A 16,098-nucleotide genomic window follows, 5' to 3' on the forward strand; every position below is an offset into this window, starting at 1 on the left:
TGAGTGCAGAGCCATTCTATCACTGAACCACAACCCCCTAGACTTTTTAATTTAACTTTGAAACAGGGTCTTGCTCAAGTTGCCCAGGCTGGCCTCAAACTTGCAACCCTCCTTCATCATCCTCTGGAATCACTGGGATTACAGGCATGCACTACTGTATCCAGGTTTCTTCTTATTTTTAATTTTTTGTTCGTTTGTTTTTGGGTAGCAGGGATTGAACTCAGGGGCGCTTGACCACTGAGCCACATCCCTAGCCCTGTTTTGTATTTTATTAGAGACAGGGTCTCACTGAGTTGCTTAGCGCCTCACTTGAACTAGAGATCCTCCAGTCTCTGGGCTGCTGGGATTATAGGTGTGTGACACCATGCCCAGCCTCTTCTTATTTTTGTAGCATAGCACTTTAGGCATTTTTTTTTTTTTTTTAGATATGGAAAACTTTGAGATAATGAATAATTCTTCCACGGATAAGTTGGGGTCTACAGAGATAAAAGTACTTAAAGCAAAAACCCCACCTCATTCGTGAATTATGATAAGTGAATATTCATTCTCAAAATATTTATTGAGGTAACACTGTGTGTCATGTGGTTCTTGGAGCTGGAGTGCTCTTGTGAAGACAACAAATAAAAGTTCTCAACCTTAAAAAGAAGTCCTATAAGCATATAGTTCTGCCTAAATGGAAATAAAAATTCCTTAGTGTTAGTAAAATAACAGTAACAATAAAAATAAAATTAAAACAGATAACCCAATCAATAAATGGGCAAAGGAACTGAATAAGATTGCAGAAGAAATATAAATGATCAGCAAATATATTAAAAAATGTTTACCATCTCAAGCAGTTAGAGAAATGCAAATTAAAACTACACTGAGATTCCATCCCACTCTAGTTAGAATGGCAATTATCAAGAATACAAGTAAGGACTGGGGTTGTGGCTCAGTGGTAGAATGCTTGCCTCACATGTGTTAGGCACTGGGTTCAATTCTCAGCACCGCATATAAATAAGTGAATAGAATCAAAGTCCATCAACAACTTAAAAAAGAATATAAGTAACAGGACTTGGGGTGTGGCTGAGTGGTGGAGCACTTGCCTAGCATGTACAAGGCCCTGGATTCCATCCCCACATATCCATCAGCTGCAGTGAATCCACCTAATTTGAGTCCTGATTGAAAAAAAAAAACAGTAATAATTTAAAAAAAATACAAGTAACAATAAATGTTGGTGAAGAGTAGAGAAGAGGGCTGGGGATGTGGCTCAAGCGGTAGCGCGCTCGCCTGGCATGCGTGCGGCCCGGGTTCGATCCTCAGCACCACATACCAACAAAGATGTTGTGTCCGCCGAGAACTAAGAAATAAATATTAAAAATTCTCTCTCTCTCTCCGTCCCTCCCTCCCTCTCTCATTCTCTCTTTAAAAAAAAAAAAAAAAAAAAGAGTAGAGAAGAAGGTACACTCATACATTGCTGGTGGAACTGCAAATTGGTGCAACCACTCTGGAAAGCAGTGTGGAGATTCCTCAGAAAACTTGGAATAGAACCACCATTTGACCCAGCTATCCCACTTTTCCGTATATGCCCAAAGGACTTAAAATCAGCATGGAGTATCACAGCCACATTAATGTTTATAGAAACTCAATTCAGAATAGCTAAGCTCGGTGCCCTTCAAAAGATGAATGGATAAAGAAAATGTCGTATATCTACACAATGGAGTATTACTCAGCCATAAAGAATGACTTTATGACATTGCCAGCAAATGGATCTGGAGGCTATCATACTAACTCAGTGAAGTAAGTCAGTCCCAAAAACCAAAGGTAGTTTTCTTTGATATGTGAAGCTAACCCACAAAATGGCGGGGGGGGGGTGTAAAGGAATGAGTAGAAGTGCAGTAGATCAGACAATGGGGAATGGAGGTAAAGGAGAAGGGGATAAGCAAAAGGAAGACAGTGGAATGAATCTCATGTACACATATGAAAACAACACAGTGAATCCCACTACCATGTACATCCATAAGAATGAGACTCTAACTAGAATAAGATATATTCCATGCTTATATAATTATATCCAATAACTAAAAAGAACCAATAAATAAAAAAGTCATGATTGTGCCTGAAAATGGACAAAAAAGTTAAGCAATAACAAGAAAAGACATACTTTTAAACTGAAAACTGTTAACATTATTGTCCCTTATCTTGTGTAGTGATGACCAACAGACATTTATTAAACATCTTTATGGACAAGGAAGTTGTGAAACACTTGTGATGCTTGGTTAAATAAAATGGAATAATTGTCCTTGAAATTGAACATTTCACATGCATACAAATATAATCAAAGAGTCTACCCACTGTAATGCTGATGAAGGAGCTGGGCACAGAAAGTGAAATTAGTATCTATAGAACTTTTTCCTATGAAAAATGTGATAGGTCAAAACATCAAGTTTAGATATGTGATGTTTGTAAAGCTGCATTATACTTTTTGTGTATTTTGGCATACGGTAACGTTGTACTATATAATTATATAATTTGCGTAAAAACATTCTGCATTCAAAACAGAATTAGGTATAGATACTGTTGCTTATGTCTTTTGCTTTTTGTGATCATAACACTCTTCAATTTTTTTCTTTTGACCATTTAGCCTTGGCAGAAGCAAAGGGAGGAATGAAGCCAGTGAGAGGCTATTATGAATGTAGTATGTGGCAGCTGTACAAGGATACTCTTGGTTTCCCAGAGCTAAGCACGTTTCTAAATTGTTCTGAGTGATGCTGTAAATATACAGGGAAAAGTAAACAAAAAGCAGCCATTTTTGCTACTGTGAGACTTGGAAAGTGAAATAAAGTTGACCAAATGGAGGCCAAACTAAGCAAGAAAATATTTTATTATATTTTAGAAATTTTTTGGTGGATGTTTGTTAAGCTCAGAGGTTAACTGCCAATTTAAAATTCACTAAGTCAGCAAGGCAGGTCATTTTGACATTTGATGTTTGTTAACTATTCACTTGAATTACTCAGGTCCTTTTTTTGCAACCTTATTTTAAAGGTTACATATTTATGTTATTTTTTTCCCCCCAGAGTATATTCTAGGCCTCTTTTCCTTTCCCCTCCCCCTTTTCCCCCCAGTGCTGGGTTGAATCCAGGGCCTTGTAAACACTGTGTCACTGAGGTATAACTCCAGCCCTCCACTTTTTTTTTTTCCCCCTCCCTGGATACTGTGAATTGAACCCAGGGACACTTCACATATTGAGACAAGGTCTCACTAAGTTGCTTAGGGCCTTTTAAGTTGTTGAGGCTGCCCTTGAACTTGGAATCCTCCTTTGTCATTGGGATTACAGGTGTGTACCACCATGCCCAGCTCCAGCCTTTTTAAAAAAGTTTTATTTTAAGACAAGTCTCACAAAGTTGCCCAAGCTGGCCTTGAATTTGAAATCCTTCTGCCTTAGCCTTCTGAGTAGCTGTGATTACAGGTGTGTGCCCATCACACCTAGTTTATATCTTCTTTATGGTCTGTGTTAGTGTTCCATAGTTCAAGACTTGGTGGTGTTAGTGGAGTACTGATTTCCCTGGTCCTGCAATGATTCATCTTAAAAAGATCTTGAGTAAGTGGATGTTTTATCTTCAAATGATCTTTTCAAGGTCACATTCTAAGGAAGCACAAGTTTGTGGAAGGCACATTGCTTTAGTTTCAAAATGCATTTGAATCAAGTGTTTTAGAGACATTTTGTGGTGTAAGGGCTGGTATTTTTCAGTTCATTGTCATTAAACACTGATTGATTGCATATTGTAGGCTCACATTGTACGTGTAACACCAGAGCAATTTTAATTCAGTATTTTGGCAGTGTTGTTGAAGGGTAAAGGATAGTATACTTCTTTCCCAGAGATGTTAGACACATTTTAAAAAAATATTTATTTTTTAATTGTAGTTGGACATAATGCCTTTATTTACTTATTGATTATTTTATTGGTACTGGGGATTGAACCTAGGGCCTTGTGTATGTGAGGCAGATACTCTATCAATTGAGCTATATTCCTAGCCCCTATTTATTTTTATGTGGTGCTGAGGATTGAACCCAGGACCTTGCACATGCTAGGCGAGCACTCTACTGCTGAGCCACAATCCCAGCCCATGTTAGACACATTTTTTTTTTTTTAAAGAGAGAGTGAGAGAGGAGAGAGAGAGAGAGAGAGAGAGAGAGAGAATTTTTATTATTTATTTTTTAGTTCTCGGCGGACACAACATCTTTGTTGGTATGTGGTGCTGAGGATCGAACCCGGGCCGCACGCATGCCAGGCGAGCGCGCTACCGCTTGAGCCACATCCCCAGCCCTAGACACATTTTTTTAAAAAAATGTTTATTTTTTAGTTGTAGCTGGACACAATACCTTTATTTAATTTATTTATATGTGGTGCTGTGGATTGAACCCAGGGCCTCGCACATCCTAGGTGAATGTTCTACCACTGAGCCACAACCCCAGCCCCTAGACACATTTTAATTACATATTATGGCGTTAGCTGCATATTATTAGCCTGTATTTTAACCTCAGCTCTGGTGTTAATACATTAGGGGGAATATGGGTTGGTATGTGTATCTCTGGATATAAATACAATTTTTTTTTTTTTTTTTAAATATTGGAGATTCAACTCAGGGTGTTTTGTCACTGAGCTACATCCCTAGCCCTTTTTATTTTTTTATTTTTAGACGAAGTCTTACAAAATTGCCCAGGCTGGACTGCCAACTTGAGAGCCTCCTCCTTAGCTTTCCAAGACACTGGGATTATACACGTGTGCCTAGCTAAATTTAAATATTTTTATTAGGAGCTGTACTTCGTTTGGACCTTTGAAGGGGTGGATACCCTAGCTTTTGCAGGTTGTTGATTACCTTTTCTTGTGTTGCCTGCTTCCTTTTGCCTATTCCTTGTTTGCTAGAGACTGTAGGCTATATGCTCTAGGATGGTAGGAATAATGTTATCAGCTTTAGGGAGTTAACAGAAAAGCTGATGTGAGGTCTACCATTCTACCTTACCTCTCTCTCTCTCTCTCTTTTTTAATGTACAAATCAGTAAACTTCTGAATACATAAAAATCCAGAAAACAAACTTTTCTTAATTTTGAAGACATTGTTCACTGGCAAAGTGCCCTACGTCAAAAGAGGTGCAAAAGAGATGGGTATTGCTATATTACCTGGGCTGGAGTTGTAGTGGCTATTCATAGGTACATTTCCACTACTGATCAGCACAGGAGTTTTGTTTTGCTTCTGGCCTGGGCCAGTTCACCACTTCTTAGGCAGCCAGTGGTTCCCTCTCCCAAGAAATCACCATATTACTGCCAAAGTTAGTGTGGACGTCCCTTCTGCATCTGTAGAGCACCCTATAGCCTGGTACTCCTAGGCTCAAGTGATCCTCCTGAATAGCTGGAATAGCCAGTGTACACACTGCTCCTGGGTATTATTTGTCTTTCTATCAGCTCTTGCAGATAAATCTGGTCAAGTTCTAAGGAAATGGGGAGGGGAATTTATGGGTGTCAACCTTACTGGCAAATTTCAGGCTTTTCATAAACATTTTGTTATGAGATAGGCATTATCTTTCAGATAAAAGAACAGGCTCAGGTTAAGAAGTTTTCTCAAGGTTAATGACCTACGTTTTGATGTGGTTGTTTGATGCAGGTATTTTTTTGTTTGTTTGTTTAGTACTAGGGATCGAACCCAGGGGCACTTAACCACTAAACCCCATCACTATTCTTTTCTAATTTTTTTAAAAATTAGAATCCTTTAAACTTAGAATCCTTCTGTCTCAGGCTCCCGAGTTGCTGGGATTACAGTGTGCCACCACCACACTGGCTGTTTGATGCAGTCTTGTCAAAATATTAAAACTTTATTTAGTCCTTTTAAATTTTAATTGGAAACTTAAATTTAGGGCTTTATCATAATGTCTTCCTGGCAATTCCCTGCCTGTTCCACAAATCTCTTTTTTTTGCAGGGGAGGTGTTTATTGGGGGTTTAACCCAGGGCAGTTTACCACTGAGCTACTTGCTAAGTTGCTGAGGGTCTTGCAAACTCTGGCCTTGAACTTATGATTTTCCTATCTCAGCCTCTTGAGTTGCTGGGCTTACAGTTGTATGCCACTGAACCCAGCCACAAATCTCTTTTTTAAAAAATATTTTTTAATTGTCAGTGGATCTTTTATTTATTTATCTGTCTGTCTATTTATATGTGGTGCTGGGGATTGAATCCATGACCTCACACATGCCAGGCAATCGATTTACCACTGAGCCACAATTCCAGCCCCCACAAATCTCTTAGTTGGTCTCTCCACCTTATTGGCTACTGACCTTTGTATTGCTCAGACATATTCAACTTTTTCTCACTTGAGGATTATTGGAGTAGTTGTTTCCTCTGCTGGGGCTACTCTTCTGATTGTGTGTAGTTGTGTCTTTCCTGGAATTTCATCTCAGCCTCAGTGTCACTAGAGAGTTTTCCCTACTTTAAAATAGTCATCCAAGATCTTTTGTTACATTGCCTTAATTTAATTCTCAGCTGAGAACTGGATATTTTTCTTGTTGATTTCCTTTTTATTGTCTGATGCCTCTCAGATTCCGGACCTTGTACCTAGCCCCTGGTATATATTTGTTGAATGGGTGTGTTGAGAAAAACCACATCCTTTAATTTACTGGTCTCTATATCAGTTGTCTCTATCTGAACCTCACTCCCCCCACTTTTTTTTTTTTTTTTTTAATTGTACTTGGGGCTTCGGTTGTGGCTCAAAGTAGAGTGCTCACCTAGTATGTCTGAGGCCCTGGGTTTGATCCTCAGCCCCATATAAAAAAATAGATAAAATAAAGGTATTGTGTCCATCTACAAGTAAAAAATAAATATTAAAAAAATTGTTCTTTTTAGGTATACATGGTAATAGAGTGTATTTTGACATATTATACATACATGGAGTATAACTTCTCATTCTTTTGGTTGTACATGATATGGAGTTACACTGGTTGTGTATTCATATATGAATATAGTTATGTCTTGATTCATTCTACTGTCTTTCCTATTCCCACCCCCCTTCCCTTTTCTTCCCTTCATTCCCTTGTCTAATCCAATGAACTTCTTCATTGTGTGTTAGCATTCAACATTTTCAGAGAGAACATTAGGCCTTTGGTTTTTTGGGACTGGCTTATTTCACTTAGCTTGATAGTCTCCAGTTCCATCCATTTACCAGCAAATGTCATTAATTTCACTCTTGTTTATCGCTAATATTCCATTGTGTATATATACCACATTTTCTTTTCCATTCATCTGTTGAAGGGTACCTAAGTTGGTTCCATAACTTAGCTATTGTGAATTGAGCTGCTATAAACATTGGTGTGGTTGCATCACTATATATATAGTATATACTGATTTTAAATCCTTTGGGTATATACTAAGGATTTAGATAACTAGGTCAAATGGTGGTTCCATTCCAGGTTTTTTGAGGAATCTCCATACTACTTTCCAGAGAAGTTGCACCATTTTGAAATCCTACCAGCACTGTATGAGTGAACCTTTTTTCCCACATCCTTGCTGACATTTACTATTACTTGTGTTTTTGATAATTGCCATTCTGACTGGAGTGAGATGAAATCTCAGTGTAGTTTTAATTTGCATTTCTCTAATTGCTAGAGATTTTGAACATTTCTTCATATATTTGTTGACCTATAGTATTTCTTCTAACATGAGGTAGAAGAATGTATGTTTATAGTGCCCTTGTCTATTATGAGATAACTGTATTTATATGGGTTTATCTCTGTGTCTTCTATTCTGTACCATTGGTTTTCATGTCTGTTTTGGTGCCAGTACTATGCTGTTTTTGTTACTATAGCTCTGTAGTATAATTGAGGTCTGGTATTTGCCTCCTGCTTCACTTTTTTTTTTAATATATATTTTTTAATTGTAGATGGACACAATATTTATTTACGTGGTGCTGAATAACGAACCCAGTGCCTCATACATGTGAGGCAAGCACTCTGCCACTGAGCCACAATCCCAGCCCTTCCTGCTTCACTTTTCTTGCTAAGGATTGCTTCTGGGTCTCTTTATTTTTCCAAATGAATTTCATGACTGCTTTTTTCTTTTTCCATGAAGAACATCATTGGAGTTTTAATAGGAATTGCATTAAATCTGTATAGTGCTTTTGGTAGTATGGCCATTTTGACAATATTAATTCTGCTTATCAAAGAACTTGGAATATCTTTCCACCTTCTAAAGTCTTCTTCAGTTTGTTTGTTTCTTTCTTTCTTTCAGCTTGCTGACAGGCAAACTTTTTTTTTTTTAATTTATTTTTATGTGGTGCTGAAGATTGGCATGCCTCATGCATGCCAGGTGAGTGCTCTACCACTGAGCCCCAGCCCCAGCTCTTCAGTTTTTTTCTTTAGTGCTCTGTAGTTTTCATGTAGAAGTATTTCATCTTCATTGTTAGATTGATTCTCACATATTTTATTTTTAACACTTTTTTTTTAAATTGGTGCATTGTAGTTATCCTGGTTCTTTTTCAGAATAAAACATGTTCAGTTTTCTCTGAAAATAAAATAATCAATCCAAATCTTTCAATACTTTTCTTAAATTGACATATAAAATATTATATATTTATAGGTATCCTGGGTCCTTATTTCTTGGTTTTAATGTTAGACTCTTCTCCTGTATGAGCTAAACTAGGGATCTACTATATAAATATTTTTATTAACTATTTCTAAATTATCACTTGACTTTCAAATGAGGTTTTGGAATGTAACACTTCTTAATTGGGAACTGTTTGTTTTATTTATTTATTAGAGCTTTATAGTTACACATAGTATTTGGGTTCATTCCGACAAATTCATATATGCATGGACATTAATTTCAGTTCACGATAACCCCAGTGTTAGTTTTATTCTTAACTCGGCAGTTTTTAGAATATAATTCTTCTGTGATGGAGCCTTTTTTCTTAACTAAGTTGGTCCCTCTTGGTTTGAATACTGCATAAGATGAGCAGCTTCCTAAAATACAGTGAAAACATTCATGCATTGAATATTTTTGTTGATTCAACCTTTTATTTGCTGGGCTTATATAGGGCAGTTTTTCAAGATTTCTAGATATAGTCTAGGTGGAATGTCATGGACATCATTATACAAAATACATGTATGAAGACTTGAATTGAGTGTCAACATACTTTATATACAAACAGATATGAAAAATTGTGGCATATACGTGTATTAAGAATTGTAATGCAAAAAAAACCCAAAGTACATGTATAAAGGCATGAATTGGCAAGAACATACTTTATATACAGAGACATGAAAACTTCTACCCTATATGTGTAATAAGAATTGTAATGCATTCCATTGCTGTCGTGTATTTAAAAAAATGAAATCAATAAAAGATAAAAAAGAAGAAATAGTCTAGAGAGAATAATATACCTAGTTTTAAATTTTTCATATTGCCTTAACATTTGAAGAGTCCTTAACGATTAGTTAGTAACTGGAAATTTTGCAGTTGTTCTTTGTGTTCTATAAGCACATAGTTCACTTCTGAGGAATCTATTCTAAGGAAAAATCTGATGTATAGAAGAATAAAACGCCTTAGTGTGTTGATCACAGTAGTAATTGTAATAATGAAGACTTTAAAACAACAAAAGTATTTAGAAAAGATAATTAAAGATATGTTTTGGTATATCTATAGAGTGAAATCATTCAGACATCTTTTTTTTTTTCTTGGTACTGAGGATTGAACCCAGGGACACTCTCACCGAGCTATGGCCTCACTCCTTTTTTATTTTTTATTTTGAGACAGGGTCTGGCTAAGTTACTGAAGGTCTTAGATGTGTGATTGTCCTGCCTCAGAATGTGGATTTTCTGGTGTTACAGCCTTTGCCACCACACCTGATCTCATTTAGACATGTTAAGAGTTTGTAAAGAGTTTTTGATCACACAAGAAAACAGCTTTTTAAAATTTTTATTTTGTGATACTGGGGATTGAACCTGGGGATGCTTTACCACTGAGCACCTTAAAACCCTTTTAAAAACATTTTATTTTGATTCATGTTGTAAGTTGCCCAGCCTGACCTCAAATTTGCAGTCCTCCTGCCTCAGCCTCCTAAGTAGCTAAATAGGGGTGTGTTACTACATCTGGCTCAAAAACAACTTAAAAAAATTTTTTTTTAGAATGCATTTTATTTTAAATTAGCACAATAATTGTTAATATTATAAAATATGTACATATTTATTAGATACAGTGTAACATTTCAACATGTTTATAAAATGTAGTGATCAGATCAGGGAAGTAGTCATATTATTTCAAACGTGTATGATTTTGGGGGGGTCATAGAAAATTCTTCTTAAATTAATTATTAGTGTATATTGAACTAATTAATGTGTTTCCTTGCAAGATTTTTTTTCCCCTTAGTTCTGACAATTGAATCTAATGGAATTCTGCCTCTGAGCTACATTCTGAGTCTTTTTCATTTTATTTTGAGACAGGGTCTCACTAAGTTGCTGAGGCTGGTCTTGAACTTGTGATCTTCCTCCTTTAGCCTCTTTGAGTAGCTGGGATTACAGGCATGTGCCATTGCCCTGGGCCATTGCAAGATTTTCATACATTTCTATTTTTGTGGTGCTGGGAATTGATCCCAGGTCCTTGTGTATGCTTAGTAAGGCAGGTGCTCTACCCCTGAGTTATATGCCACCCTATTTGTTTTTTAAGGTGAAATGAGGATAATATCAGATGTCTGCTTCCATCAATATTAGGTTAGGTCATTAGGTCGTTTTGAATCAAATATACTCCTGACAGCTAGAAAAAACGTGAGAAATTTCAAGGTCAGGTTCTAAAAGGTGAGTGTAGCTATGAGAGGTAAATGTCCTATTTGAGGTTATCTTTCCCCTGGATGTCATTGCTGCAGCTGGAAGTGACAGCTGAGAAACTGAATAGACTTTCAAAATATTCATGTCAAGGAGGACTGAACATTGGAATTAGGATTTGCTAAGATGGAGGGCCTAGGGAAACACTAGGATTTGTTTGGTCCCAAAGGGCCTAAATCCTAAGAGTAAGGAAGGGATAGAGGTACACCAGTTGGTATAGGTAAATAAACCCAGTCTTTAATTTTCTCAATTCTGATTTGGAGTAGATGATCTGGGATTCCTAGTGTCCCTAGCCTAGCTGCTTACTAGAAGCAAAAGTAGATCCTTTCTGAATAATAGCAACCATAGCCTCAAAATGTCTCTAATTTTTTGTATATAATGTCCAACCTTCAATAAAAAAATAACTAGGCATATAAAAAGATAATCTGCAAGATCTAGCAGATTATCATGAAGAAAAATTGGCAATAGAAACAAAAAGGAATGGGGATATTACTTAGTGGTAGAGTACCCCTGGGTTTAGTTGCCAGTACCATGCATGTGCATGCATGCACATACCAGAACATAAGGAAACAAAATATAGATATAATTGTGTATTATGTGATATATTACTCTTAAATATGATTATATAGTATCTGCTTATATTGTATATATGTATACATATATATATGTATACATATATTATATATATATACTTAAAGCCTAAATTTTTAATTTTGACAGACTTGATAAAAAAGAATGAAGTGGGAATTCTAGAACTGAAAAAAAATATATGACTGATTATTAAAAGTCAGTGGATGGATAGACTTTGCAGCATAGATATAGTTGAAGAGAATTGTTGAAGTAGAAGGTTAAGTCAGGAAAAAATATTGATACTGAGATAGAAGAGTAGAGAATACTGAAAAGCATAAAGAGACAATAGGGTATATGTAATTAAAGTTTTAGAAGAGAAGAAGAAGAAAAAAGAAAAGGAGAAAAAGAATGGGGCAGAAACAATATTTGATGAGAATTTGGCTATGGATTTTCCCAAACTGATGAAAATTATCAAACCACCAATTAAAGCTGATCAGTGGTATCAAGCAGGAAAAATATCAAGAAAATCCGCCTGGGGAACATCATAGTAACATTGCAGAAAACAGGTCAAAGAAATCTTAAAGGCAATAAGAGAGTAAGGCATTTTACCTTCAACAGAGCCAGTAAGGTCGACAGCCTGACTTTTTAAATAGTAACATGGCATAGAGAAATAATAGCATTAAAGTGGTGACAGCGAATAACCACCAATCTTTACCAGTGAAAACATCCCTTAAAAATAGAAAGTAAAGATGTGTTCAGAGAAACAAAAATTGAGGAGAATGTGTAACCAGCAAAACCACCCTTAAAGGATATACTAAAGGTTGTTTAGAATGGAGGAAGATGATTCCAAATTGATGAAAATGTTGGGAAGGGACTGTTATGTGGGTAAATATGAGTGAATTTTAGTTGTATAAAATAATAGTAATAATGATGTGGACTTTAAAGGAATTATAGTATGTAACAGTAATAGCGCTGTATTTGAAAAGAAAGTAAATGGTGATAAATGTGTTCCAATGCCCTTGTATTGTCTGGGAAGTGGTAAAAGTGCTAATTTTATGGAGGAATTTGTAAATGAGAGATATATGTTATAATCACTTAGGTAACCACTGAAAGAATAGTAAAAGGATATGTATTTGATAAGCTAGTGGTGGAGAAAAATGGAAAAATAAAAATTAAAAAAATGTTTAAAACAAGAGGGCAAGAAAGGAGATACAACAGGCAAGGCACATAGAGAACAAATAGTAAATTATTTTATTATTTATATGAGGTTCAATACTTACTAGGTGAGCTATGTAAAATTGGCAATATTTAGCATAAAAATAGCAATTTTATAATACATTAAATGTAAATAGATCAAATTAATTAGAACCAGAGTATCTAATTAACTAACTATATTCTGTGTATAGAGTCACACATTAAATGTGAAAATACAGTGAAGTTGAAAGTAGAAAATGGAAGAAGATATATCATGTAAACACCAAGGTGAGAAAGTTGGTGAGAAATGTCAGATGAATCAAAAGATAAGATAAAAGATAAAATAGACATTAAGGCAGAAATGTTATTAGAGATAAAGAGAAATATTTAGTTGGCAAAGGGTGTATATAACTTTATAATTGCATTATTTAAAAAAAAAGAATGCAAAAACAGGAACTAACTCATTAATCCTTACATGTTACCATGACTTTGAAGGATTAGTTTTGTTAAGTTAACCAGTTTGGGGGATTGCATATGAGGCAGGTGCTCTTCCACTGAGTTATGTCCTACCACTTTTTAAAATTTATTTTGAGGCACAGTCTTTCTGAGTTGCCTACGCTGGCCTCTTAAGTAGTTGTCCTCTTGCTTCAGCCTGTCAAGTAACTGTGATTACAGGTGTACACCACTGCACCTGGCATGATTTGTGCTTTTTGTATTATTAAAAATCTTGCGCTGGGGCTGTGACTCAGTGGTAGAGCGCTTGCCTCACACATGTGAGGCACTGGGTTCAATCCTCGGCACCACCTAGAAATAAATAAACAAAATAAAGGTATTGAGTCCATTTTCAACTAAACAACAACAAAAACAAAAAAACCTTTTGAGATATAAAATTCAACTAATTCTGTTTTTTTCCTGAAAGCTTTAAAGTTTTTTCCTTTGAAATCTTTTGATTCATCTGACATTTGTTTATATAATGCATAACACACAATTTCATTTTATTTCCTGTAATTTGTCTCTTGAATTCTTGATTTGTAATGTCACATGATACTGAATTTCCATTTCTGCCTGGATCTCTATCAAGTTTGTCTTTCTGTTCCGTTTTGACCATTTGCCTTTGGCCAACATCATGCTAATTTTAACAATAAGTCTTGATAGCACTTTGGGTAAATACCTTATGATTTTTCAGAGTTTTTTGGCATGGGCTTTAGAATCACCTTAAGTTTCATTCTTTTTTTCCACCTTAAGTTTCATGGAAAATGTTGAAATTTTGATAGGTAATATAATGAATTTATATACTAATTTGGGAGATAATTGCAATTTTTTAAAATATAGAATCATTTTACCTATAAACAAGATAGATTTATTTGTCTTTTATCTTCCTCAGTGAAGTTTGAGTTTTTCTTTATAAAAGTCTTTTTTTTTTTTTTTTAAATACTGGTGATTGAACCCAGAGGCCCTTTACCATTGAGTCACATACTCAGCCCCCACCCCTTTTTAATTTTAAATTTTGAGACAGGATCACTAAATTGCTTAGGGCCTCACTAAATTGCTGAGGTTGGCTTCAAACTTGTGATCCTCCTGCCTCACCCTCCTGAATTGCAGGAATTAGAGGTGTGTGTCACCATGCCCAGCTTTAAAGTCTTTTATATCTTTTGGTAGATGTATTCTTAGAAACCTTAAATTTTTATTTAAATTTTAGAGCTGGGGCTGTAGCTTAGTGGTAGAGTGCTTGCCTAGCATGCTTGAGGCACTGGGTTCGATCCTTAGCACCACATAAAAATAAACAAGTAAAATAAAGGCATTCTGTCTATCTACAGGTACCAAAAAAAAAAAAAAAAAACCAATAAATAAATAAAAAGATTTTAAATGACAAAGTTATATTTAAAATTATTTATATAATATTTAGGGATGCTGTTGATTTTGGTGTGTCTATCTGAAATCACACTTCAACTAAACTCTTTTATCATTCTGATGTTTTGTTCTTTGATTTAATTTTCTTCATGATAAATTATGTCATCCACAAATAAAATTTATTTTTCCTTTCTATTATTATTTCACCACCTTTATATTTATACCTAAATAATATAGTCTAGATAGATATCTTTGAACAGTAATACATTCATGCATATGCAAATATTATATGTATTTTCTTTTTGGTTTATTTAGATCAACTAGGAAGGAGAAGTATCCATGTTTAATAGTTAGGCAGCTGCATATTTTAACGAATATACCACAAGTTTATGTATGTGTTGTTGATGGATATTTGGGCAGTTTCCTGTTTTCATGACAATGCTTTTTGTATGTTCTTGGGTATTTTTTTTATGACTTTCCATGCATGTTATCTGCAGGTTCATAAGAGTATACAAATCTTTAACCTGACAGTATAGTGCTGAACTGTTTTTCAAGCTGTTTGAATCAATTTAGATTTCCACTGACAGTATTTGAATGTTCCTTTTGTTCCATATCCTTGCCAGTGGTTGATGTCGCCAATTTGGTGTTCATGTAGCTGTGATCTTAGAATTTTCATTTTCCTGATTGATTAACGAGGTTAAACACTATTCATGTGAATGTTAATTGGTTATTTGAATATCATCTTTTGTGATGGTCCTATTCAAATCTTTTGTCCATTTTTGTATTAGATTATCTGTCTTACAGATTTTTAGATGTTCTTTATGTATTTTTCATACATATGTTTGGGTACATATTCTGGATATGTTCTGCACATGTCTTCTGATTCCATAACTTGTGTTTTTACTCTTTGTGATGTCTTGATTAAAAAAGTTAAATTATTTTTGTTTTAAATTTTTCCCTTTAAAGTAGTAGAATATAATTAATATTTTCCTTTATGATTAGTGCTTTTTATTGTCCTAATTTAAAAAGTTTAAAAAGGAAGTGATGCAGATAATTTTCTTCTACTATTTGCTAAACCTTTCTAGAGTTGCCTTTCACATTTAGGTCTCTAATGTATGTACATATATATGTATGTATGGTATAGGGTGAGAGTTTGGTTTTTGTTTTTTCCCATATGGATACTCACTTGTTCTATTTTTTTTAGGGGGGTGGGGGGAGAATAACACATATTTGTCATAAATATATCTGTGCTCGTGTAGATATATTTCTGGACTTTCTGTTCTGGTAGTGTCTGACACAGAAATCCACCTAAATGAAGCACATGCAAGAAGGTGGGAATAAATTACAAATTCAGTCATTGTAACTGATACAAAATGGACTAAATCCACCAGTTTAGAAACAGATTTTACATTGGATTTTTAAAACATGAGAACTCAGAAAAGTTTAAAGCAAAAGATGGGAAAAAGAATTAGGTAAATTCTGAGTGTCTTTCTCTTCTTTGGGAAGGAACAAGTGTCTCAATTCAACTTCATACATTGTTGGGTCTAAGGCCTCTCTGCTCCTGTCCCCTAGTGTTTATTAAAACTCAAGCCCTAACAGGTGCTGTGGCATATGGCTTGGGAGACTGAGGCAGGAGGATCACA

General features: G+C 35.2%; 1 protein-coding gene across 1 annotated transcript in view; it reads left to right on the forward strand.

Moving 5' to 3' along the window:
• The window catches only part of Cbl (Cbl proto-oncogene), a 101,608-nt gene that overhangs the window by 12,454 nt on the left and 73,056 nt on the right, over window positions 1-16,098 (forward strand). The window lies entirely within an intron of this gene.

The sequence above is a fragment of the Urocitellus parryii genome, chromosome 4, assembly GCF_045843805.1.
Source record: "Urocitellus parryii isolate mUroPar1 chromosome 4, mUroPar1.hap1, whole genome shotgun sequence".
In the NCBI taxonomy this organism is placed as follows: Eukaryota; Metazoa; Chordata; class Mammalia; order Rodentia; family Sciuridae; genus Urocitellus; species Urocitellus parryii.